Source organism: Bufo bufo, chromosome 4, assembly GCF_905171765.1.
Source record: "Bufo bufo chromosome 4, aBufBuf1.1, whole genome shotgun sequence".
Lineage (NCBI taxonomy): Eukaryota > Metazoa > Chordata > Amphibia > Anura > Bufonidae > Bufo > Bufo bufo.
Genome location: NC_053392.1, coordinates 316,365,388 through 316,389,292, shown reverse-complemented (window position 1 = coordinate 316,389,292; position 23,905 = coordinate 316,365,388). Strand labels below are relative to the sequence as shown.

At 44.0% G+C, this 23,905-nt stretch overlaps 1 protein-coding gene across 1 annotated transcript in view; it reads right to left on the bottom strand.

Moving 5' to 3' along the window:
- The window catches only part of KLHL32 (kelch like family member 32), a 316,085-nt gene extending 295,035 nt beyond the window's left edge, over positions 1–21,050 (bottom strand). The window contains exon 1 of the mRNA XM_040428786.1: positions 20,916–21,050. The gene's annotated coding sequence lies outside the window, so the exon portion shown is untranslated. The remainder of the gene's footprint in view (positions 1–20,915) is intronic.
- Between the last annotated feature and the right edge of the window lie 2,855 nt (positions 21,051–23,905).

Below are 23,905 nucleotides of genomic sequence, written 5' to 3'. Positions count from 1 at the left end.
TGGGCAGCTAAGCCAGTTCTACTTTACACCAGTTTGATCTCCCTCTTTATGTTGTTACATTTGTATTCGGGTCGTCTATGTGTGTAAAACCTACCTACCTACTTCTAAAGCAGTAGAGGTGTGCCGAGACTGCTGTACGGAGGGTAGGCTAAAGGGGCCCACCCCCAATGAGTTGTTATAATAATGGGATTGGGAGGTTGGGGCAAACAAGCTGACGCTGGTGAGGAGAGGGGAAGGCAGAGTCTTATAAACGCTAGACCCCGCCTCCCCTCATACAAATACAGCAAATATACATTTGCTTATAACTTGTATTCAGGTCGTCTGTGTGTAAAACCTACCTAACTTCTTCTAAAGCAGTAGAGGTGTGCCGAGACTGCTGTACGGAGGGTAGGCTAAAGGGGCCAACAATTACAAACATAGCTTAAATGTTATATGTTTATTTACAATTACAAAACTAGATTACTGAAGGCACTAGACATTTCAAACTGCGGGTTTGGTATATATCGGGCATAACAAGCCGACTTCCACCTGCCTAACTTCTTAATTACATGTACCGGGATATTGTGCTTAGATGCGGCGGAGGCCGCCCCCGATGCACATAGAATGCCCAGTAATTGAGCTTGGGTCGACACCAATGTTCCTCAACAAAATACGAATGAATTTGTGCAACTCTAAGGAGCAGAACCTAACCGAAGCAAAGGTGCTTCACCCGGGGTTTCCTTAATAAAACGTAACCACTCTTGAATGGTTCTCACAGGACACCATTTGTTACCAGTAGGAAAGTATTTAACTTCAGTCAGCTGTCCTGGGCGTGTCGTCTTTGTGGAAGTTAGCGCAAGAATGTAACATGACCCGTCCCAAGAGAGCCGACTCTTCCTCACATAATTTTTACACCTCGAGGCGCAGGTGAATTCGCCTGGTCTGAGGAAGCCATAGAAAGCCAGATACATGGTTGTCTTAATCAGTAAGCTAGTATATTCACCGAAAGGATATCCTTGCAACATATTAGATAAGGACCTGAACATCTTCCCCGTAAATGGCTGCCGGGAAGGACGGGTGACAGCAGAGCCTTTCTGTATACCCCTCAGTAACATTCTGATAGGATGAGCCGAAAAAAATGATGGTAAATTGGGATGCTTTAAATACAAATGATGTTGTATCCCAGCCAGATATAATTTAATAGTACTGTAAGACAGCTTCAGGTGTGAGTGGCAAAATGCACCAAATGCCAGTAGATAAGAGATATATCCTGCTCCACCTGACGGGTGCGTTCTCTTAAAATTACAGAATGACGCCCAAGCTTTCTTATACATCCTCAAGGTGTTATCGGATAGCGATCTAGTCATAAGAGACCTAGCAGTGGTAAGGTGAGCCGCTAGTCCATCACTAACTGGTCGAACTCGGGAATGGTTGCCGGTGTGCGGTCTGCCTGTGGAGAGACCTGAAAGAAGAGCGACAGGTTACCCCTAGATAAAGCATCCGCCACTACGTTAGCTTGCCCCCTAATGTGATCGCATATAATATGGAAATTATATTGAAGTGATAACCATACGAGTCTCCTCACAAACGACATAATCTGAGCGGAGGCTGATCTACCCTTAGTGAGTATCTCTACTAAGGCCTCATTATCTGTCAGGAAGAGAACTGACTGATTCCTCCATAGTGGGCCCCACACCCAAGCTGCCGCCACCAGCGGGTATATCTTGAATAATAAGGAACACCTGGTGAAGCCCTCCAACCTGACCACCTCCGCTGGCCATTGGTCTGCCAACCACCTATGACCGAAAATAGCTGCAAAGCCTACTAGGGATGAGGCATCCGTATGGACTACTGGAGATTCACTTGAAACTGAGGAACGAATAATGATATGCCGTTCCACTGTGACAGGAACTCATGCCACATGACTAAATGCGCCATTGCATTCTGATCTATGACTACCAGGCTATCTTGATCGTGAGCATGTTTCAACAGCTTCAATAGTCTAGAAATGAACGACCTGCCTTGTGGAATGATGCGTGTAGCGAAGTTGAGCATGCCAAGCAGTGACTGGAGATCTGCTTTGGTGACAGTCCGGACGCGTGCTAACCTGTGAACTGTCTCCTTAACTCTAATCAATTTGTCCTGCGGGAGACTAGCTTCCATATTGATAGTGTTTAAGCAAATACCGAGAAACGTAATGATAGTATCAGGACCTTCCACCTTGTGTGGGGCAACAGGGACCCTGAGATCTGCAAACATCGCTTGCAGCACCTGCAGGTCCTGAGGCGTATGGTTCGGGGATTCTATTAACAGAAAGTCATCCAGATAGTGAATGACGTGGTTGACCCGGAACAGGTCTTGAAGTATCCAATGCAGGGCTATGGCAAACTGGTTAAAAATCCAGGGGCTAGATTTTGAACCAAAGGTCAATTTGTTAGCGAAGTAGTACTTATTTGACCACTTAATCCCATACCATTGCCACAACTCTGGTTGGACAGGGAGCAACTTAAAGGCATCAGTAATGTCGGCCTTAGATAGCCAAGCTCCCCTACCCAGACTGAGAATAACCTGAATAGCTTCATCAATAGATGCATATTTCATTGCAAATTCCTCTGAAGGAATTAATGAGTTAAGGCTAGGTACCGGTAAAGAATGTGGAGCTGACAGGTCATAGATTAGCCTCTTTTTATTGCTAAATTTGCCAGCCACTACACCAACTGGGTTAATCCTCCAACAATCAAAGGGAGGTTGATCAAATGGCCCAATGAGATACCCCTTATTCAGTTCGGCCTGAATAAGCTGAGAAACAGCTTCGGGATCCTTCGAGGCTGACAGTAGGTTCTTACATTTCATAGTTGGACTGAGGAAGAGCCAGTAAACCTGTATGGAAACCTGCTGACAAACCCTTAATGATAAAATGCACCCAGTTGGTATCTGGATGAGAACCTAAAAAAGTCTGAAGGAGGCCGACATTCACTACGCCTAGTCATGCTGGTTCCTGGTTTTCTGTGGGCAAGATGCCTGGGGGTGGGCTCTGAAACATATCGCACATAAATGCAATAGCCTACATTGGTTGAAATGACAGACCGCGAAATTAAAGTTATTACAGATTTGGGATTTGCCCAAATACTTGATGGGTCACCCCAACTTGTCCATCCCCGATGCAGCCTTGCTGACTGACGGCCCAGGAGTACTACTAGCCTGTGACAGAGCTGGGTTATCACCGACTGAGCACTAGTCCGTCATATGCGAGTATGAATTACATTTGGAGAAGGCCGAGGCTTTGAGACCGGCAAAGTGTCTACAGAATAGCTCTGTATCAATATTAGACCAATCCACCGTATGTTGGACTTGAGCCAACGCCGCTGCAGCTTTTGCTGAGAAAGAACGGTGACAATCGTAAAAAGCTGACCCACCATACTTATAAGCAAAATCCACCACCTTGTACATATACAGGTCTAACTCTTCCCTGCGCTGAGGATTACCTGAACAAACAACATCCCTATATAAGCTGAAAGATAAAACAAACTCTGGGATGCTGAGTTTCCTCTTCAACCGCACGTCTTTGGATTTGAGAACGACGAAACCTCACCACAGACTATGGTTTTGTTGTCCGGTGCCTCATGTGCTGCTATTAGCAAGGATGCTAAATTAACATCCTTGGCATCAATTATATCCTGCCTAATGTTGGCAGGAATAAAATGAAAAGGTGCTATGGAGGGTGTTAGACCTGACCCACCAGTTATACTATTGCGGGAATTAGAAGACCCCGCTGCACTCTGTGCCATCAAACGAGTAGCTGTATTGCCAGCTTCGACCGACTCTAATCTAGTTTGAAAGTCCGACATAGATGATGCCATAGAGTTGATGGCCGTGTGCAGTTGAGTGAGCGAGGTCTGAATGGTAGCCATGGAAACCGTCTCCTGACTCTGGCCCGCCGGATCTGAAGACAGCAAACAAAAGAGTTCAGCCTTCCTTGCGGATGCTGGGAATGGGATGCCTCTTTTGGTCAGCTCTGCCATCAACTTGGGCACTGTCCACGATCTTAACGACTGCCGAACCTGATGCCACGCTTGCACGGGAAGATGATGTGTCGCCCACCATCGATTCTTGAGACATCTTAACTAAAACATGACATGGTTAATGTAGAACAGAAAAACCCACCACCTGAATTAACCTAAGCCTAGACATGCTAAGAACCATCGTATCTGCACACGTGACTCGAACCCAGCGCACGAACCACCCTACAGCCCCCCCCCCCCAGTGGCAGAACCGGAAGATGTGGATACCATAGAACTTAGTGTGAAGCACCCAGCGAGTACCGGGCTGACCCATGACAGTGAACTAAGGCATGCAAGTCGTCAACTATAGTGATGACAGGACCTGAACCTGTCTGTAGTCGTGACAGACGTATCGAATCGTTGCCTGTAGTCATGACAGGACTTAATTAGTCTGTATTCGTGACAGACGTATCGAATCGTTGCCTGTAGTCGTCACAGGACTTAATTAGTCTGTATTCGTGACAGACGTATCGAATCGTTGCCTGTAGTCGTGACAGGACTTAATTAGTCTGTATTCGTGACAGACGTATCGAATCGTTGCCTGTAGTCGTGACAGGACTTAATTAGTCTGTATTCGTGACAGACGTATCGAATCGTTGCCTGTAGTCGTGACAGGACTTAATTAGTCTGTATTCGTGACAGACGTATCGAATCGTTGCCTGTAGTCGTGACAGGACTTAATTAGTCTGTATTCGTGACGGACGTATCGAATCGTTGCCTGTAGTCGTGACAGGACTTAATTAGTCTGTATTTGTGACAGATGTATCGAATCGTTGCCTGTAGTCGTCACAGGACTTAATTAGTCTGTATTTGTGACAGACGTATCGAATCATTGCCTGTAGTCGTCACAGGACTTAATTAGTCTGTATTCGTGACAGACGTATCGAATCGTTGCCTGTAGTCGTGACAGGACTTAATTAGTCTGTATTCGTGACAGACGTATCGAATCGTTGCCTGTAGTCGTCACAGGACTTAACGTATCTGTGGACGTGACAGACATGTGGACAGCTATGTGTATACGTGACAGGACTAGCGTGTCCTTGGACGTAACATGCGTATTGAAGCGTGTGGCCTGTAGTCGTGACAGGCTAGAATGTAGTTGCGGACCTATCAGACATATTAGAGTCCTATGTAAAGCTGTGTGTTGAATTTTTTTTATTTTTTTTTAACCACACGTGAGTTGTAGAAAACTACCACAATAGTGCTATACCTGAAATTGTTTGCTTGCGGATGCAGAAACAGCTATAAGACTAAATACATAAACAGAGTGTTAGCTACTACTGGCTATGACCCAAACTACCCTACTCTAAGATAAATCGTAGCTTACATGACCCGGATGCCTGCGTGCCAGATAAATACGCAGCCGCTTCTAATCGCAGAGATCCTTATATGCCGGAGATGGAAAACCCATAGATCTAGGAAAAGCACAGTAGTGCTATAAGTAAGTACTAATATAATAAATCAAAATTTTTAATTTTATATATATATATATATATATATATATATATATATATATATTACGCCTGACCTCATGTGAGTGACTAATAGTTATTCCCAACTGACAAGCCAAATACACATTCAAGTTAAGCATAAAACCATGAAAACTAATGCTTGTAATGATTTTGTATAGTAGTAGCAATACCGACATTGACCAGTAGATGGCGTGCGAGTACAGTTCAGTCAGTAGAGCATGATACAGCAGAGGAAACGCCGACAATGAAAACAGCACAAGGTTCGTACGAAATGATCGCATGCTGAACAGCCCCTTCTCTCTCCCCTGTGCGCTGGCCATACAGCCCCGATCTTATTGCTATCTTGCCGAGGTATTAGGGTAGAAAAATGCTGATGCCGAATTTTGCTGCTGCTTGAGGAAACGAAGTATCGATGCCGGAAGTGACGCAGACGTGCACAACAAGACGCAAACAAGCTGACGCTGGTGAGGAGAGGGGAAGGCAGAGTCTTATAAACGCTAGACCCCGCCTCCCCTCATACAAATACAGCAAATATACATTTGCTTATAACTTAATGCATTTTTATACCTAAAGCCCCTATCACACGGGCGAGAATTCCGTGTGGGTGCAATGCGTGAGGTGAATGCATTGCACTCGCACTGAATCCGGACCCATTCATTTCTATGGTGCTATTAAGATGAGCAGGGATTTTCACGCATCACTTGTGCGTTTCGTGAAAATCGCAGCATGTTCTATATTCAGCGTTTTTCACGCAACTCAGGCCCCATAGAAATGAATAGGTATGTGTGAAAATCACAAGCTTTCGCAACCAAGTGCGGATGTGGTGCAATTTTCAAGCATGGTTGCTAGGAGATGATAGGGATGAAAGCAACCCCGGACCCCATTAAAGTGTATTCCCTGTATTATTTTCCCTTATAACATGGTTATAAGGGAAAATAATAGCATTCTGAATACAGAATGCTAAGTAAACTGTAGATTGAGGTGTTAAAAAATAAAGAAAATTAACTTACCTGTTCCATATGATCGCGCAGCCGGCATCCTCTTCTTGCTTCTTCTTTCATGACCTGCAAAAGGACACCGCGCTCACCACGTGGTGAGCGTGATTACGTCACCAAAGGTCCTTTTGCAGGTCCTGAAAGAAGAAGCAAGAGGAGAATGCCGGCTGCGCGATCAATTGGAACAGGTAAGTTAATTTTTTTTATTTTTTAACACCTAAATCTACAGTTTACTTAGCATTCTGTATTCAGAATGCTATTATTTTACCTTATAACCATGTTATAAGGGAAAATATTAAAATCTACAGAATACCTAACCCAAAGCCGAACTTCTGTGAAGAAGTTCAAGTCTGGGTCCCACAGTCAGTTTTTTTTATCACGCGCGTGCAAAACGCATTGCACCCGCGTGATAAAAACTGAACATCGGAACGCAATCGCAGTCAAAACTGACTGCAATTGCGTACCTACTCGCACGATTTTCCCTGATAGCAGACACAACGCATCCGGACCCAATCCAGACACGCTCGTCTGCAAGGGACCTAAGACTTTTGTCCTGTTTCTTCACACCACTGGAGTGGCTTTCAAACTTTTTAGTGACTTTTTAAAAGAAGTCTCAGTGACCATTATAATACAGAGGGTAAAAGAAACAGTTAAATGATAATTTCAGCCTCTGCGGCAACATTATTTAGAGAGGACCTTTCATGGGATTATGGGTTACAAACTGCTATGTTTGCCAGATAGGGCGGCCCCTACAGATGCAAGCACTTTTTTTTCTTCTAAAATACTGCTCCGTTTCGGCACTGTGTCCTCTACTGTTTTGGCGCCTGATATGTTACTTTAGAGTATCGGTACAGGGAGGAGGAGACATTTGGTTTTCTCAATGGGCGTCTCCTTCTCCGTGGCTGTAGTGTAGTCCAATCGCAGCGAGAGAACATCCTAGCCAGGGGGAAGGAAGGTAAGGTAAGGTTTTTTTCTGGCTGTGACGCTCGCCGCTGCGATTGGACCACGCTACAGCCAGGGAGAAGGAGATGCCCATTGAGAATACCAAATCTTTTCTCCTCCCTGTACCAATGGTCTGAGTTAACATGTCAGGCGCCAAAAACAGAGGGGGACACAGAGGCGGAACGGAGGGGTATTTTAGAAAAAAAAAGTGCTTGCATCTGTAGGGGCCACCCTATCTGGTAAACATACCAGTTTGTAACCCATAATCCAACGAAAGGTCCCTTTAGATATTGTAAAGAGAGTACTATAGTAGAGCTCAATACTAGAGTTGAGCGACGTGAGCTTCAGATGCTTAATTCAAAGTCGATTCGTTCAAAACTTCAGAAAAATACTGTACGGAGATTATTAGACATCATTAGAATGTCTGGGCTCCGATGGGACGATGTAAGTTATTCACGAAGACGCAAGGGACTTCATTGAATAACTTCGGTAGTTTATTTTTAAAGTGGAAAACCACTTTTAAACTTGAAACTGAACATGGCTTCGATTCCGAGGTACTAGTTGGAACCGAGGCCGAGTTTGGTTTCAAGTTTTAAAGTTGTTTTCCACTTTAAAAATCAACTACCAAAGTTATTCAACGAAGTCACGCGCGTCTTCGTGAATAACTTACATCGGCCCATCGGAGCCCAGACATTCTAATAATGTACGGCGACGAATCTCCGTACAGTATTATACTAAGGTTTTGAACTAAGCGACTTTGGATTAAGCATCTGAAGCTCGCTTCGCTCAACACTACAAAATACATTCGCCAGCAGTCTCCACAGGCAACAAAATCTGAGTTGCTCATGTATTAAAAATGTAAGCACTCTACCTAAAATACACATAAAACAAAATATAAACTGCCACGCTTTTGATAAATGATTCTTCTGAAAGAGGAAACCTACTTAACAAATGTAAAACATTTGAATCCACTGATATTTTTATATTGCCTATGCTTAATGTAATTACCAAGGATTTATTCTTCCAGAGCACCTACCGTATACTCCTGGGAAGTTTTCTCCATGGTCACTAATTATGTCTTGTGAGAGCCCTAATCTGCACATTTTCTTGGATCAGCATTAGTTGCAGTAAATGATAATCTCTTGAACACCTCACAAAAAAGCATCTACTCTTCATTAGCAATCTCCATAAACTATTAAATTCTAGTTTAATAACAGGACTTCTTAGTCATTATGCATAGGGCTTGGTACAATAAATAATCATGTTGGCAATTTACAGTGAGGGTGTTGTTTCCTGTCTCTCAACAATATTCCTTTTTACACTAAGCAGACATCTTGGCTTCTAATGATCTGCTTAACATCATTTTCATATTCCCATACATCATTTTAGGACACGTCAAGGATCCAATTTAGTCAGCTTATCTAGGGCTGAGTTCACATTAACATTGTTGTTTCTGTTGCTCTGCTCCGTTACAGAAGAAGAACAATGAAAATAATGGAAGTGCCGGATTCGGCACACAACTGACCCAAACAAAGCCAAACAAATCAGATAGACTATAATTGGGTCTGTTAAAGGGCTTCTGTCACCCCCCCCCCAAACAGCAATTTTCAGTATTGAACTTAATATAATTGCTAATGTACGCTGGCCCTGTCAATCAAGTGGAGGAGGGGTCTTTTTTTAGACCGAGGATGCGGCGGCTCTAGTGAAGAAATTTGCATATCACAAAAGTACTATTTTTAAAGAATTTAAAGCACAGCCAGAGTTATAAGGGGTATATATGGACTCTGCGTACATTAGCAATTATATTAAGTCCAATACTGAAAATTGCTGTTTGGAGGGTGACAGAAGCCCTTTAAGCTTCTGTTCAAGATCTCGCTTTTTTTGCTGAGAAAAAAAGTCCTACATGCAGGACTCTTCTCTCTGATATTTTTGACAGATTCTGTGACAGAGCCCAGGAACTGAGCCTCTAACGTATGTGAACAAGCCCCCATACACCCATAAATACACTGCCTGTCCCAAAAAAAAGTCGCCACCCAAAAAAAAGGGTCACACACTCTAATATTTTGTTGGACCGCCTTTAGCTTTGATTACGGCACGCATTTGCTGTGGCATTGTTTCGATAAGCTTCTGCAATGTCACAAGATTTATTTCCATCCAGTGTTGCATTCATTCTTCACCAAGATCTTGCATTGATGATGGTAGAGTCTGACTGCTGCGCAAATCCTTCTCCAGCACATCCCAAAGATTCTCAATGGGGTTAAGGTCTGGACTCTGTGGTGGCCAATCCATGCTCCCTGAACCACTCTTTCACAATTTGAGCCCGATGAATCCTGGCATTGTCATCTTGGAATATGCCCGTGCCGTCAGGGAAGAAAAAATCCATTGATGGAATAACCTGGTCATTCAGTATGTTCAGGTAGTCAGCTGACCTCATTCTTGGAGCACATACTGTTGCTGAACCTAGACCTGACCAACTGCAGCAACCCCAGATCATAGCACTGCCCCCAGAGGCTTGTACAGTAGGCACTAGGCATGATGGGTGCAATCTGGACTCATCAGACCACGTGACCTTCTTCCATTGCTCCAGAGTCCAATCTTTATGCTCCCTTGCAAATTGAAGCCTTTTATTCTGGTTTGCCTCACTGATTAGTTGTTTTCTTACGGCTACACAGCTGTTGAGTCCCAATCCCTTGAGTTCCCTTCGCATTGTGCATGTGGAAATGCTCTTACTTTCACTATTAAACATAGCCCTGAGTTCTACTGTTGTTTTTCTTCGATTTGATTTAACCAAACATTTAAGTGATCGCCGATCACGATTATTCAGCATTTTTCTCCCGCCACATTTCTTCCTTGAATACGATGGGTCCCCACTATCCTTCCAGTTTTTAATAATGCGTTGGACAGTTCTTAACCCAATTTTAGTAGTTTCTGCAATCTCCTTAGATGTTTTCTCTGCTTGATGCATGCCAATGATTTGACCCTTCTCAAACAGACTAACATCTTTTCCACGACCACGAGATGTGTCTTTCGACATGGTTGTTTAAGAAATGAGAAGCAAGTCATTGCACCAGTTGGGGTTAAATAACTTGTTGCCAGCTGAAAGATAATCGCCCATGCAGTAATTATCCAATAGGAGGCTCATAACTATTTGCTTAGTTAAATCCAGGTGGCGACTTTTTTTTGTTGTACAGGCAGTGTATTTCACAATGAAATATAGCATCGTTCAGTATGCTCTGTGACATTGAATTTTGGCCTCATAGTTTGTTTAGTTATAGTCACCTCTGTTTGGCTAATATGCTCTGTTTTGCTCATAAAACAAAAATAGAAAAGTACAGAACCCCTTGTTAATTTCAGTTAATAAAGCACACTGCACACCCAAAAGGAGACAAGCCCACAAAACATTTTCCTACGTTTATTCTAAAAATAAGAAGGAAAGGAAGAACTCGCTATTTGCAGGGTGAAAATCAAATGGAAGTCTTTTAATCCATAATTAAAGTGATTCAGTAAATGCTAAATTTTGGCCATACATGGGTCAAGCATGAAAAAGAACAACGCATGGATGATTTTGGCTTTGGCTTGATTTTCACCCCATAAATAGCGAGTGCTGCCCTTTTTTCTTGTTTTTGCTCCTAAAGCAAGCTACCAAGGAGGAAGAGAGTTACTCAACAGGAAACTCTGGCAAGTAAGGCTACTTTTACACTTGCGGCAGTGTGATCGGCGGGCAGTTCAGTCGTCGGAACTGGTCACCAGATCCACAGTTCTGCCGCTGACTGAAAGCATTTGTGAGGCGGATCCATCTCACAAATGCATTGCAAGGACGGATCCGTCTCTCCGCTTGTCATGCGGACAGACGGATCCGTCTTGTATCTAATACACTAATCTAATACATTCTAATGGGGAAAAATGCCGGATCCGCCATTCAGGCATTTCTTCAGTTTTTTTCGCCGGAGATAAAACCGTAGCATGCTACGGTTTTATCTTTTGCCTGATCAGTCAAAATGACTGAACTGAAGACATCCTGATGCATCCTGAATGGATTACTCTCCATTCAGAATGCATGGGGATATGCCTGATTAGTTATTTTCCGGTATAGAGCCCCTGTGACGGAACTCTATGCCGGAAAAGAAAAACGCTAGTGTGAAAGTACCCTAAGACCTTGATGGGTTCCAAGATCACCTAAACTTTAACCACAACTGAAATTTAGAACATCAGTCTCTAAGGCCTCTTTCACACGGGCGACATTTCCACGCGGGTGCAATGTGTGAGTGGAACGCATTGCACCCGCAATGAATCTGGACCCATTCACTTCAATGGGGGTGTGATTTTTCACGCATCACTTGTGCGTTTCGTGAAAATCACAGCATGCTCTATTTTGTGAGTTTTTCACGCAACGCAGGCCCCATAGAAGTGAATGGGGCTGCGTGAAAATCGCAAGCATCCGCAAGCAAGTGCGGATGTGGTGCGATTTTGACGCACGGTTGCTAGGAGACGATCGGGATGGGGACTCGATCATTATTATTTTCCCTTATAACATGGTTATAATGGAAAATAATAGCATTCTTAATACAGAACGCAAAGTAAAATAGGGCTGGAGGGGTTAAAAAAATATAAAAAATAATTTAACTCACCTCATCCACTTGTTCGCGCAGCCAGGCTTCTCTTCTTTCTTCTTCTTTGAGGAAAAGGACCTGTGGTGACGTCACTGCGCTCATCACATGGTCCATCACCTGATCCATCACCATGGTCTCACACCTGTCCTTACTTGTGGAGCTCTTTTGATGCAAAGCAATGATGACTGCACTACCTTGGAGGTAACCATGGTTAACAGAAGAAGACAATCATTTCAAACACCACTCCCCTTTTAAAGCAACCAGTCTGCTCTTCTAAGTCAATCAGCATGACAGAGTGATATCAGCTGTCTTGTCCTTGTTAACACTTTCTCCTGTGCTAACTAGATCACGGAAATTATGTTAGCAGGTTATTTTGTGGCAGGGCTGGAATGGAGTGGAAATGTTTTTTTTGTGATTAATTTAATTTTCATGGCAAGAAATTAATTTTATTAACTGCAATTCATCCAATCACTCTTCATAACAACCTACAGTTAACCCCTTCCCGACCAGTGCTGTAAATGTACAGCACTGGCCGCGACTTTAAAGATGGTTCCACTCGTGAGCAAAGCTGTTTTAAACAGCAGGCACCCAAAACTAATGTCCGCGATGGGCAGTAACGCTGATTGTGAACTTTTAACCCTTCAGATACCATGGCCAAATGTGACAACGGCACCTGTACAGTCGTGGCCAAAAGTTTTGAGAATTACACAAATATTGGAAATTGGAAAAGTTGCTGCTTAAGTTTTTATAATAGCAATTTGCATATACTCCAGAATGTTATGAAGAGTGATCAGATGAATTGCATAGTCCTTCTTTGCGATGAAAATTAACTTAATCCCAAAAAAAACTTTCCACTGCATTTCATTGCTGTCATTAAAGGACCTGCTGAGATCATTTCAGTAATCGTCTTGTTAACTCAAGTGAGAGTGTTGACGAGCACAAGGCTGGAGATCATTATGTCAGGCTGATTGGGTTAAAATGGCAGACTTGACATGTTAAAAGGAGGGTGATGCTTGAAATCATTGTTCTTCCATTGTTAACCATGGTGACCTGCAAAGAAACGCGTGCAGCCATCATTGCGTTGCATAAAAATGGCTTCACAGGCAAGGATATTGTGGCTACTAAGATTGCACCTCAATCAACAATTTATAGGATCATCAAGAACTTCAAGGAAAGAGGTTCAATTCTTGTTAAGAAGGCTTCAGGGCGTCCAAGAAAGTCCAGCAAGCGCCAGGATCGTCTCCTAAAGAGGATTCAGCTGCGGGATCGGAGTGCCACCAGTGCAGAGCTTGCTCAGGAATGGCAGCAGGCAGGTGTGAGTGCATCTGCACGCACAGTGAGGCGAAGACTTTTGGAAGATGGCCTGGTGTCAAGAAGGACAGCAAAGAAGCCACTTCTCTCCAAAAAAAACATCAGGGACAGATTGATCTTCTGCAGAAAGTATGGTGAATGGATTGCTGAGGACTGAGGCAAAGTCATACTCTCCGATGAAGCCTCTTTCCGATTGTTTGGGGCATCTGGAAAAAGGCTTGTCCGGAGAAGAAAAGGTGAGCGCTACCATCAGTCCTGTGTCATGCCAACAGTAAAGCATCCTGAGACCATTCATGTGTGGGGTTGCTTCTCATCCAAGGGAGTGGGCTCACTCACAATTTTGCCCAAAAACACAGCCATGAATAAAGAATGGTACCAAAACAAACTCCAACAGCAACTTCTTCCAACAATCCAACAACAGTTTGGTGAAGAACAATGCATTTTACAGCACGATGGAGCACCGTGCCATAAGGCAAAAGTGATAACTAAGTGGCTCGGGGACCAAAACGTTAACATTTTGGGTCCATGGCCTGGAAACTCCCCAGATCTTAATCCCATTGAGAACTTGTGGTCAATCCTCAAGAGGCGGGTGGACAAACAAAAACCCACTAATTCTGACAAACTCCAAGAAGTGATTATGAAAGAATGGGTTGCTATCAGTCAGGAATTGGCCCAGAAGTTGATTGAGAGCATGCCCAGTCGAATTGCAGAGGTCCTGAAAAAGAAGGGCCAACACTGAAAATACTGACTCTTTGCATAAATGTCATGTAATTGTCGATAAAAGCCTTTGAAACGTATGAAGTACGTGTAATTATATTTCACTACATCACAGAAACAACTGAAACAAAGATCTAAAAGCAGTTTAGCAGCAAACTTTGTGAAAACTAATATTTTTGTCATTCTTAAAACTTTTGGCCACGATTGTACATTCAAAAACCAAGAAGTGCGCACTTCTGGGAAGTGAAAGGTGAGCTCTGATTGGTTGTGTTTGCACCTAGAATCTGTCTAAAAAGTGGTGCACATTGGTGCAATTATTGCACAATTTGTTGCGCCTCGAATTTCTATACTTTTCCTGACTTGCTTGACAAGGTAGTAGGACTTCATTGGGAAAGGGTGTGGTCTAGGATTCTGCATAAAATTCTGTCTCAAAGTAAGACAACCAATACTTTGCATAGACCTATAAAAAAGTGTCTATTCCTGCACCAGATTTATTATCCAGCCTGAGCCTCTGTGATAAATCTTACGCCATTTTTAGGTTTATTAAATCTGGGCAAGTGTCTTCCAGAATTCAAAAAGAAGATGTATTCCGGAGAGACTAATCCCATTTTGCCATCTGAATATCTGATGGACAAAACCACAGCATTGATATTAGATCAGTGGGGGTCTGGTCAGCTCTTTAATATCCCAATCACCACTAAAGGTACAGAGCTATGCCTGGTACAAAAAGTGAATGGGACACCGTGCTACCAAATATTACCCTCATAATAAATTCTCCCTATGTGTTGGGTGTATTCTTTGACAGCTCTTATTAATCAAATCCGCTTTTAACTTTACTCTTAAGGGCACTTAAGCTGCCCGATGTTCATACAGATTATCGATAACAAGTGTTCGTACTAACTCTCGTTAGAGATAATCTTCCTGTGTAAAGGTGCTGCTGATTACCCGATGAACAAGCGAAACACTCGTTCATCGGATAATAGAATCGTTTGGGCGGACACCTAAATCATTGTTTGCCGGCAGCAGATCGTGCCATCTAAAAACAATGATTCTGTATGAGGACGGACGATGGCATTAGTGATTACTGTGGAGGAGACCGCTGCACGTAAATGCAGCATTCTCCTCCACTGACAAGCAAGCCATTCTCAGGAAGGAACGATCCCTTCCCAACAATCACTTGCTACAATTGGCCATGTAAAGGGGCCTTTAGTCAGATCTGCCTTAAACTTTACTCTTAACTTACTTCCAGCCTTCTGGATTATTATCTCCTGTAATTTTTCTGTCTCATAATACAGTTTCTAGTAGGTGAAGTTACTTTTCCAGTGTAATACCATCCAAATCACACATAAACAGATTATTTTTACAAATCCCTTCAGCATACACACAGGCTTATTTTTTTTAACCAAGCTCACCTGTGACTGTGGCAATGATTTCCAGAAGTGAAGTAAAACTTTGAGGTAAGCTTTACGTGTAAGAAGCATGCACATCTGCTTTAGTTTTCATTTCATATGGATTTTTAGCCGCTGGGAAATTCATGGCTAAGGAGTTGTTCACATCCGCATCTGAAGCTCTGTTGTAGATTCCATCAAAAACAGTGGAGAGAAAAGGCCTGCATGCAGGACAATTTTCTCCGCTACAAAAATTGACTCCCGAATGAAAACCAAAAAGACTCCATTATAGTCAATGGGGATCTGTTTGGCTCCATTCGGTTCAGTTATGTGGCGAATATGGCACTTGGTTATTTTCATTGTTCGGCTTCTATGATGGAGCAGAACAAAGGAAATCAAAAGCGGTGGTGTGAAAGAGGCCTTAGTTGGGTACTATGTCCCCATCAGAGGATTTTATTCCATGGGCCCATTCTAAAGGGTACTTTCACACAGGCCGGAATTTTATGAGGTTCAACGACAACAGCGTGTAGATTTGTTACCTGCCTTTACATACAGCTATTAGTGCATAAGTGTTGTTTGTTGAAGATCATCAGCCCCCGTGTAAAAGCATCCTTACTATAAACTCTGCTGTTCTTATTTCTCACACACAGACCTTATCAAGACAGAGAACAGTGAACATCTGTGAAAATACCGAAACAGAATAGACAAATTCCATTTTTTTTGCGGACCCATTGAAATTAATGGTTCTGCATACGGTCTGCAAAAAAAAACGGAACGGACACAGAAAGAAAATACGTTTGTTTGTATGAGGCCTAAGAAATATGTGAACTACTACATTGTAGGGTTTAGGTGAGTATATCTGCTGCTGGACCTCCTGGGCCTAGTGGCGAAATACTGGTATCTACGATTGGTAATATGGTGGTATCACCGTTTCTTAAGCACCACAGTATTTTAGTGGCACCATAGGGGTGGTCGCACGCTGGCCAGTTCTAAAACATCAGTTCGCTGCGTACTTACATGGACTTGGTGCCCAGTGTCAGGAGGCTGCACCGACGCTATCTGTCCCTGCCCCCCCCCCCCCCCAACCATAAAGCAATAGGGGACAGGTCAGAGTCGCAGCAATCATGGAGAGGCCAGGTGGTGAGAGCGACAATGTAGAAGTGCAGGTGAGGCTGGAGCAGGGGCCGCTGAGGTTGAAATGTGGGGGCAGGAGGGGGACAGAGCCCAGGAGCAGACAGTAAACTGACCCTATACACACCATATAACTGTATACATTGACAATGTAGAGGAGTGTAGGGTCAGTGTATACATTCATATGGGGTACAGGCTTGAAGGAGACATTAAACATGCATGTATGGGGCCAAAAAGTATATTGTATGGAAGCTACAAAGTGTAACTTCCATACAATATAATGTCTCCTTGTTGCCCCCATACAGTTGCAACATACAGTATAATGTCTCCTTGTAGCCTTTATAGGACAGCAAGCCTGGGCTGCCTGAGGACGAGACAAACAGTGGAAGTGGATAGAGTCTCTGACCAAGTTCCCTGCATGTTTTGAGTGTTTTTCTTCTAAGTGGGTATTATTCGTGATATATATCCGTATTGCGATACTTTTCTTAATATCGTTATCGTGGGAATATCTTTGATATCACCCAGCCTACCTGAGCCTGGTTACAGCTTGGTTCCTTTATCATTTCAGAGCTTGGGGCCTACTGTCTTCTGCTGATCCTTTATGACCTGCGCACACTAATATAATTTAATGTACCTCGACGTTACATCTAAAACAAGGCAGCCTATGATGTTGTCGATCACTATATCTCTATTGGTACAGATCTAGTATGGATCTTCCTTAGGTCTCTTTTACAGTGCGGTATGTTGGTCAGTATTCTTTTAGCCAACACCGTGATTGAAACCTACACAGGGAAAAAGTATAATGGAAAGATATGCACTGTTTCTATCTGGGTTTGGCTTAAAAATACTATACACAATAATGAATAAAGTAGGTAAGTGTAAGGGTCCATTCACACGTCCGCAAAATGGGTCCGCATCCGTTCCGCAATTTTTACGGAACGGGTGCAGACCCATTTATGTTAAATAGGGCCGGAATGTGCTGTCCGCATCCGTGCTTCTGTTTCCACAAAAAAATAGAACATGTCCTATTCTTGTCCGCAATTGCAGACAAGATTAGGCATTTTCTATTAAAGTGCGGCCGATGTGCGGTCTGCAAATTGCGGAATGCACATTTCCAGTGTCCGTGTTTTGCGGATCCGCAAAACACTTACGGACGTGTGAATGGACCCTAATAGTGGCCTGATGCTTCATGCAATTGGGCTATGATAGTATCTGTGTGTTGGAGAATGTTTATGCAGACGGAAAAAGACATAGAAAAGGGGCAAAGATATCATTTTGAAATAAGCCAGTGGTAACAGGAGAAAGCATTACTTTACAGAAAGAGAGCAACTCCACAGGTTTTGGAAGCCAAAATCAGAAGTGGATCATAAAAGGAAAACTTCTCTTTGTTGAATTCACTCCTGGTTTGACTTCCAAAACTGCATCCAGAAACTTGATCGCGTGGCCGTACCTTGAATCACAAATTATGAAATCCAAATAAATGAATAAATACAAATACGCAGGCACACCACCTCTCGTAGCAGCTACGAAAGGTGGTGTGCCTGCGTATTTGTATGTATTTATTTATTGCTCTTTATACTGGGTGGGTGACCCAGTGAGCAGCAAACCCACCGTTATCCATCCTTCTAGTTGTTGAGCCCTCCAAACTTTGCTATTGCATCATTACGACACTAGGGAAGACTATTTTACTGAAAAATTGTGCGTCCATTGGCCAGCCGCACCATTGGGCCTTACCCTCGTTAAGCTAAAGGCTCTAGAATTCCATCTCAGTTTGTACCAAAAAGCTGGTACATACCTTGCACCACATTTTTTATTTGCTTTCTGTTTGCACCTTGCTAAACACAGAGATGTGGCTTAGATGAAAGGGATGTAACAGAGCAGGAAGAGGTGTGGCATTTTGCGCTTTCCCGTTGCCGCACTATTGCACTACGTGTGTACTCATCCAAGCTGTAGACAGTTCAGTTCAAGCTTGTCTTAAAGCAAAGCATTTACCTGACCAGGCATTATGCCCAATAGACTGCCATAGGCACACAGTGATGTTATAACGTCACGCACGTCACTCTACATCCAAAAGGCCTAACTGTTAAAGCGCCCATGTCTGTGGCTACTAGTGACTGGCAGCAGCTAGAGAACAGAATTGTGACCAACAATCATTTTGCAATCTAGAATAATCCTGACGCCCACCTCAGGAGTAATGTCTAAGTATTGATTGCGGGGTACAGTACATCAGATTGTGTCTACATCCCTAAAACTGCGCATACACCAACACTATGTCATTCAGAGGACAGCCTTAAGGCTACTTTCACACCTGCGTTCGGGTGTCCGCTCGTGAGCTCCGTTTGAAGGGTCTCACAAGCGGCCCCGAACGCATCCGTACTGCCCTAATGCATTCTCAGTGGAGGCGGATCCGCTCAGAATGCATCAGTCTGGCGGCGTCCAGCCTCCGCTCCGCTCAGCAAGCGGACACCTGAACGCTGCTTGCAGCGTTCGGGTGTCCGCCTGGCCGTGCGGAGGCAAGCGGATCCGTCCAGACGTACAATGTAAGTCAATGGGGACGGATCCGTTTGAAGATGACACAATATGGCTCAATCTTCAAACGGATCCGTCCCCCATTGACTTTCAATGTAAAGTCTGGACGGATCCGTTCAGGGTACTTTCACACTTAGAATTTTTTCTAAGTTATAATTCAGACGGATCGGTTCTGAACGGATTCCATCGTCTGCATTATAGGAGTGGATCCGTCTGAGCAGACATCAGACGGACCCGCTCTGAACGCTAGTGTGAAAGTAGCCTTAAACGTAACTGCACTAACCATTACTTCTTCAGTTACGTAAATGCTCAAAAGTCTTCAAAACTTTCTTCACTAAGCATAAATGGGTGCAAGGCTTTATTTCTCCCAAATTAGGAGTTTACAGTACATCAAGCTCAAGGGTACAGCCACCTGGTCTGGTTTTCCTGATGCAGTTTTGGAGGCCAAAACCAAGAGTGAATTCAAAAAATGAGAAGTAGTGTTTGTCCTGTAAACTCTCGCTCATTACATGATCCATTCCTGATTTTCCAAAACTGCATCAGGACACCTGACCGTGTGGCCATACCATTAGTGCTGCTCAAACATTATGCTGAGTAGTTAAAGGCTCAAGGGCCCTGATGCAAGAGTTCCGCTTGGGCCCCCCTTCCCTCAGTGCTTTGCGACCAGGGGAGCACGTAGCCTTCGTTCTTAAACGCCCCCCCAACTTTACCTAACCCCTTCCCTCCAGCCAGAGGAGTAACTTGACTAGCATGCACTTTCTATAATACTCATGTCTTCTTATGTGGCACAGGGGTCTTTGGGTCCCCTCAGGCTCTTGGGCCTGGTGGTGACTACTACCTCTGCACCCCCTGTAGCTACGCCCCTGGCTGTATAATCCTATGGTGTATGGAGCAGTGCAGGAAACACTCCAGACAGGCGAGTGATTATCTTTCAGTGCCTTAGCTTGGGAACATCATTTGTCCCTGCTAATGTTCCTATCTGATGGACATGCTCTCATACAAGGCACGGGAAGCTATAAAAAGATTTCCAGCTAGAGCGCACACAGCACATGATCGCATCTCCCTGCCTTAATAGTCCAGACTGGAGTTTTATATTCATTTAGAAAACCTATTACCAAATGCAAATGACCATAATGCCAGCGACGTTACAGCAGGACGTTGTGGAAACAGCGCTCCAATGTAGCTCCATTTTCCACGTTTCCGTACCGTTCAGTTGAGGTATTTGTTCTTCAGTAGGCCGGTGGCAGAACATTACTTTCTTCTAGTAATATGGGCTCTGCGTGTCTCCATGTTCTCTAACGCTCGGCTGATGATGTCATACACCTGGATTATTCTGTCTGCTCTACGCTGAATTATCCACCCACTGCACAACTGTAACTATAAAACACATTGCTCATACACATGAAATGAGCAGTTAATATGCCCGGCGCAGATGACACCAGGAAATGGCTCATTTATGGCCAGCAGCAATGCAGCAGCATCAACCTGCAGTAGAATACGAAACGCACAACAACAAAACCGGTTTCCTCTGATTGCACGCCAACCCGAGAAGGACACAACTCAGACACTTCAGCTCTGGAAACTGAAGGAGGAAGCTGCTGCCAGCCAGCTGCCACTTGTGCAAGTACCTGGTAACCAGGCTGGATATTACAATGCCCACAGCACCACTTACTACTCACTGGCTACCACAACAACCTCATAGTATGGAAAGGGCTGAAACGTATGGGGAGGAAGGTCATAGATGATGGGGAAGGGGAAAGGTCACCTGTCAGCAGCTCACCTTGTGTCAGCATGAGATGCAGGAGGCAGGGATGCTGAGGCTGTGGGTGCCCGTCCTTGGAGATGGCAGAAGATGCTGGCCTGTGTGCTGACACAGTGACATGTATGCGGTGCTCGGAGATGTGTAGTGTGTACATGCAGAGAGTGCTGCTTGTATTGTCTGGGAAGCAGGCAGCTCCTCCTCCTCCTCGTGATGCTGCTGCTGCTGCTGCTGTCCCCTGGTATGTCACATGAGCTTTAGCAGCAGGCAGCTCACCATTGACACTGTCCTACACCTGCGGGTGCTTTGGAGGTCTCTTCTGGATTTCTGGAGCTGCTGTCCCCTGGTATGTCACATGAGCTTTAGCAGCAGGCAGCTCACCATTGACACTGTCCTACACCTGGAGGTCTCTTCTGGATTTCTGGATCTCACAGCAATGTGACCACAAGTGTATCAATAATAAATGATCTCAAGTTACAAAACAGATTACAAGCAATAATAACACCAGCTCCATTACTTCTGTCACTGTCCTAATGTACTGTCATTACCAGACTCCCTCGCCATAGAAGTAGGGGTGATCTGGAAATAGAAATGTCTGGGAGGTCCCACAATCCCTATCAGTCCCTCCATCAAGAAAGAAAGGAAGGGGGACGTGGTAGATTTAGAGTGTCCTTGCTGCCAAAGGGAGATATGTGAAAATACGAACTGCTCCAAAAATGCATCCGTCTACTTTAGCCGTTAAAGGACCTGTAATCTCTTCTGACATGTCTGCATTCGACTCCGGAGCCTCTATTCTTATTAATCCGTGCCATTCCTTTATTATTCCTTCTAGCAGTTTTCGATGATGGTTCACGTGGTCGTTACCTGTTAGGGGTGTGTCCTGTACAGACTGTGCAGGGGACTCCCGACTGGTAACACCCATCTGCACCTTCATTGCAACCTGATAGTGAGGGTGTCTTTATTAGTGTTGGGCGCGAATATTCGAATCGCGAATTTTAATCACGAATATCGCCACTTCGAGAATTCGCAAAGATTTTGAATATAGTGCTATATATTCATATTCCCGAATATTCTAGATTTGTTTTTAGCTTGTGGGCCAATGAGAAGGCTGCACGGTCTTTGTCTGAGCTTAGCAACATCCCTAGCAACCAATAGGAAAGTTGCCTACCCCTTACTATATAAGAACCTCCCCAGCAGCCATTTTCTGTAGTTTTATGGAGTTCTGAGAGAGACAGCAGTGTCATTGCTGTGCTCTGTGCTTTCCACACTACATTAGATAGATAGTTAGATAGCTTCTATATTTAATACAGATAGTTAGTGGGAGATAGTCAGTGTAGGTTATATCCTGATATAGGGCTGTTTCACTCGAGCGGATGCCGTGCGTGACATCCGCTGCGTGAATGACAGCCAAGACCCGATGCAGACTGCAGAAGCACGGACCATTAACATGATTGATAATGCTCCGTGCCTCGCTGTGATCTCTTTACTACGAAATCACAGTGACAACTTTATCTCACTGTGATTTCGTAGTAAAGAGATCACAGAGAGGCACAGAGCATTATCAGTCATGTTAATGCTCCGTGCTTCTGCTGTCCGCATCGGGTCTTGGCTGTCATTCACGCAGCGGATGTCACGCACGGCATCCGCTCGTGTGAAACAGCCCATAGTGTAGCCGTGCAGGGTGTTAGGTAGTGTTATAGGTTCTGCTGTCCATACATACATGCTACAGACATAGTGCTGTGATGTCACAACAATACTTAGTGCACCAATCAGTAATAAGTAGTCAGACCTGCTAAAATGTAAATTTTCACGTATTGCGCCAAAATATGCGCATCATTAATTGCCAATTTGCGCAATCGCAAATATATTGGAGCACTCTATCTGCATATAAAGCTATTGTAATGTTCTGCAGTGCCAACCATTTTCTCCAGTCTCAGAAAACTTCTAGCAGCTTGAAAAATTTAGCAACACTGATCCACGCCTGTACTGGGCACGCAATACGCTCATATTACATTGGCGATTTTCACAATCAATAAAATAATGGCGAATTCTCAAATTTGCAAATTTATGATGAATATTCATCCAAATATTCGCAAAATATCGCAAATTCGAATATTGCCCCTTCACTAGTCTTCACATGCGGCAGATTTTGTTGCAGAAAATTTCTGCGACTGAAAATCGGTTCCATTTATCTGACTGGGGCTTGCAGAAATCCATGTGCTTCCTGCCAAATCAATCTCATTCAGATCAATGGAACTGATTGCTAGGGCTGATGCACACAAACCTATTTTTTTTTATCAGTATCCATTCGTTTTTTTGGGCCCGTATGAGGAACCATTCACTTCAAGGGGAAAAAAAAAACGGAAATGACTCCCTGTGCATTCCATGTCCGTATGTCCGTTCTGCAAAAAATATAACATGTCCTATTATTGTCTGCATTAGGCCTCATGCACACGACCGTTGTGTGTTTTGCGGTCCACAAATTGCAGATCCGCAAAACACGGATGGAGTCCGTGTGCGTTCTGCAATGTGCGGAAAAGCATGGACAGCCATTGATATAACTGCCTATTCTTGTCCGCAAAACGGACAAGAATAGGACAGGTTATATTTTTTTGGAGGACCACGGAACGGAGCCACGGATGCGGACAGCACACAAAGTTCTGTCCGCATCTTTTGCTGCCCCATTGAAGTGAATGGGTCCGCATCCAAGCCACAAAAGCTGCGTCTCGGATGCGGACCAAAACAATGGTTGCGTGCATGAGGCCTTATGGACAAGGAAAGGACTGTTCTATTAGGGGCCAGCCGTTCCGTTCCGCAAAATGTAGAATGCACACGGACGGTATCTGTGTTTTGCAGGTCTGCAATTTTCAGAACACAAAGCAGCCAACGGTCATGTGCATGAGCCCTCAGTGGCAGAAATTTTCTGCAATATATTCTGCCGCATGTGAAGGCACCCTTACTCATTCAAAATTTCTAGCGGGAATAATAGAGGAATGGCAAATCATAAAGTC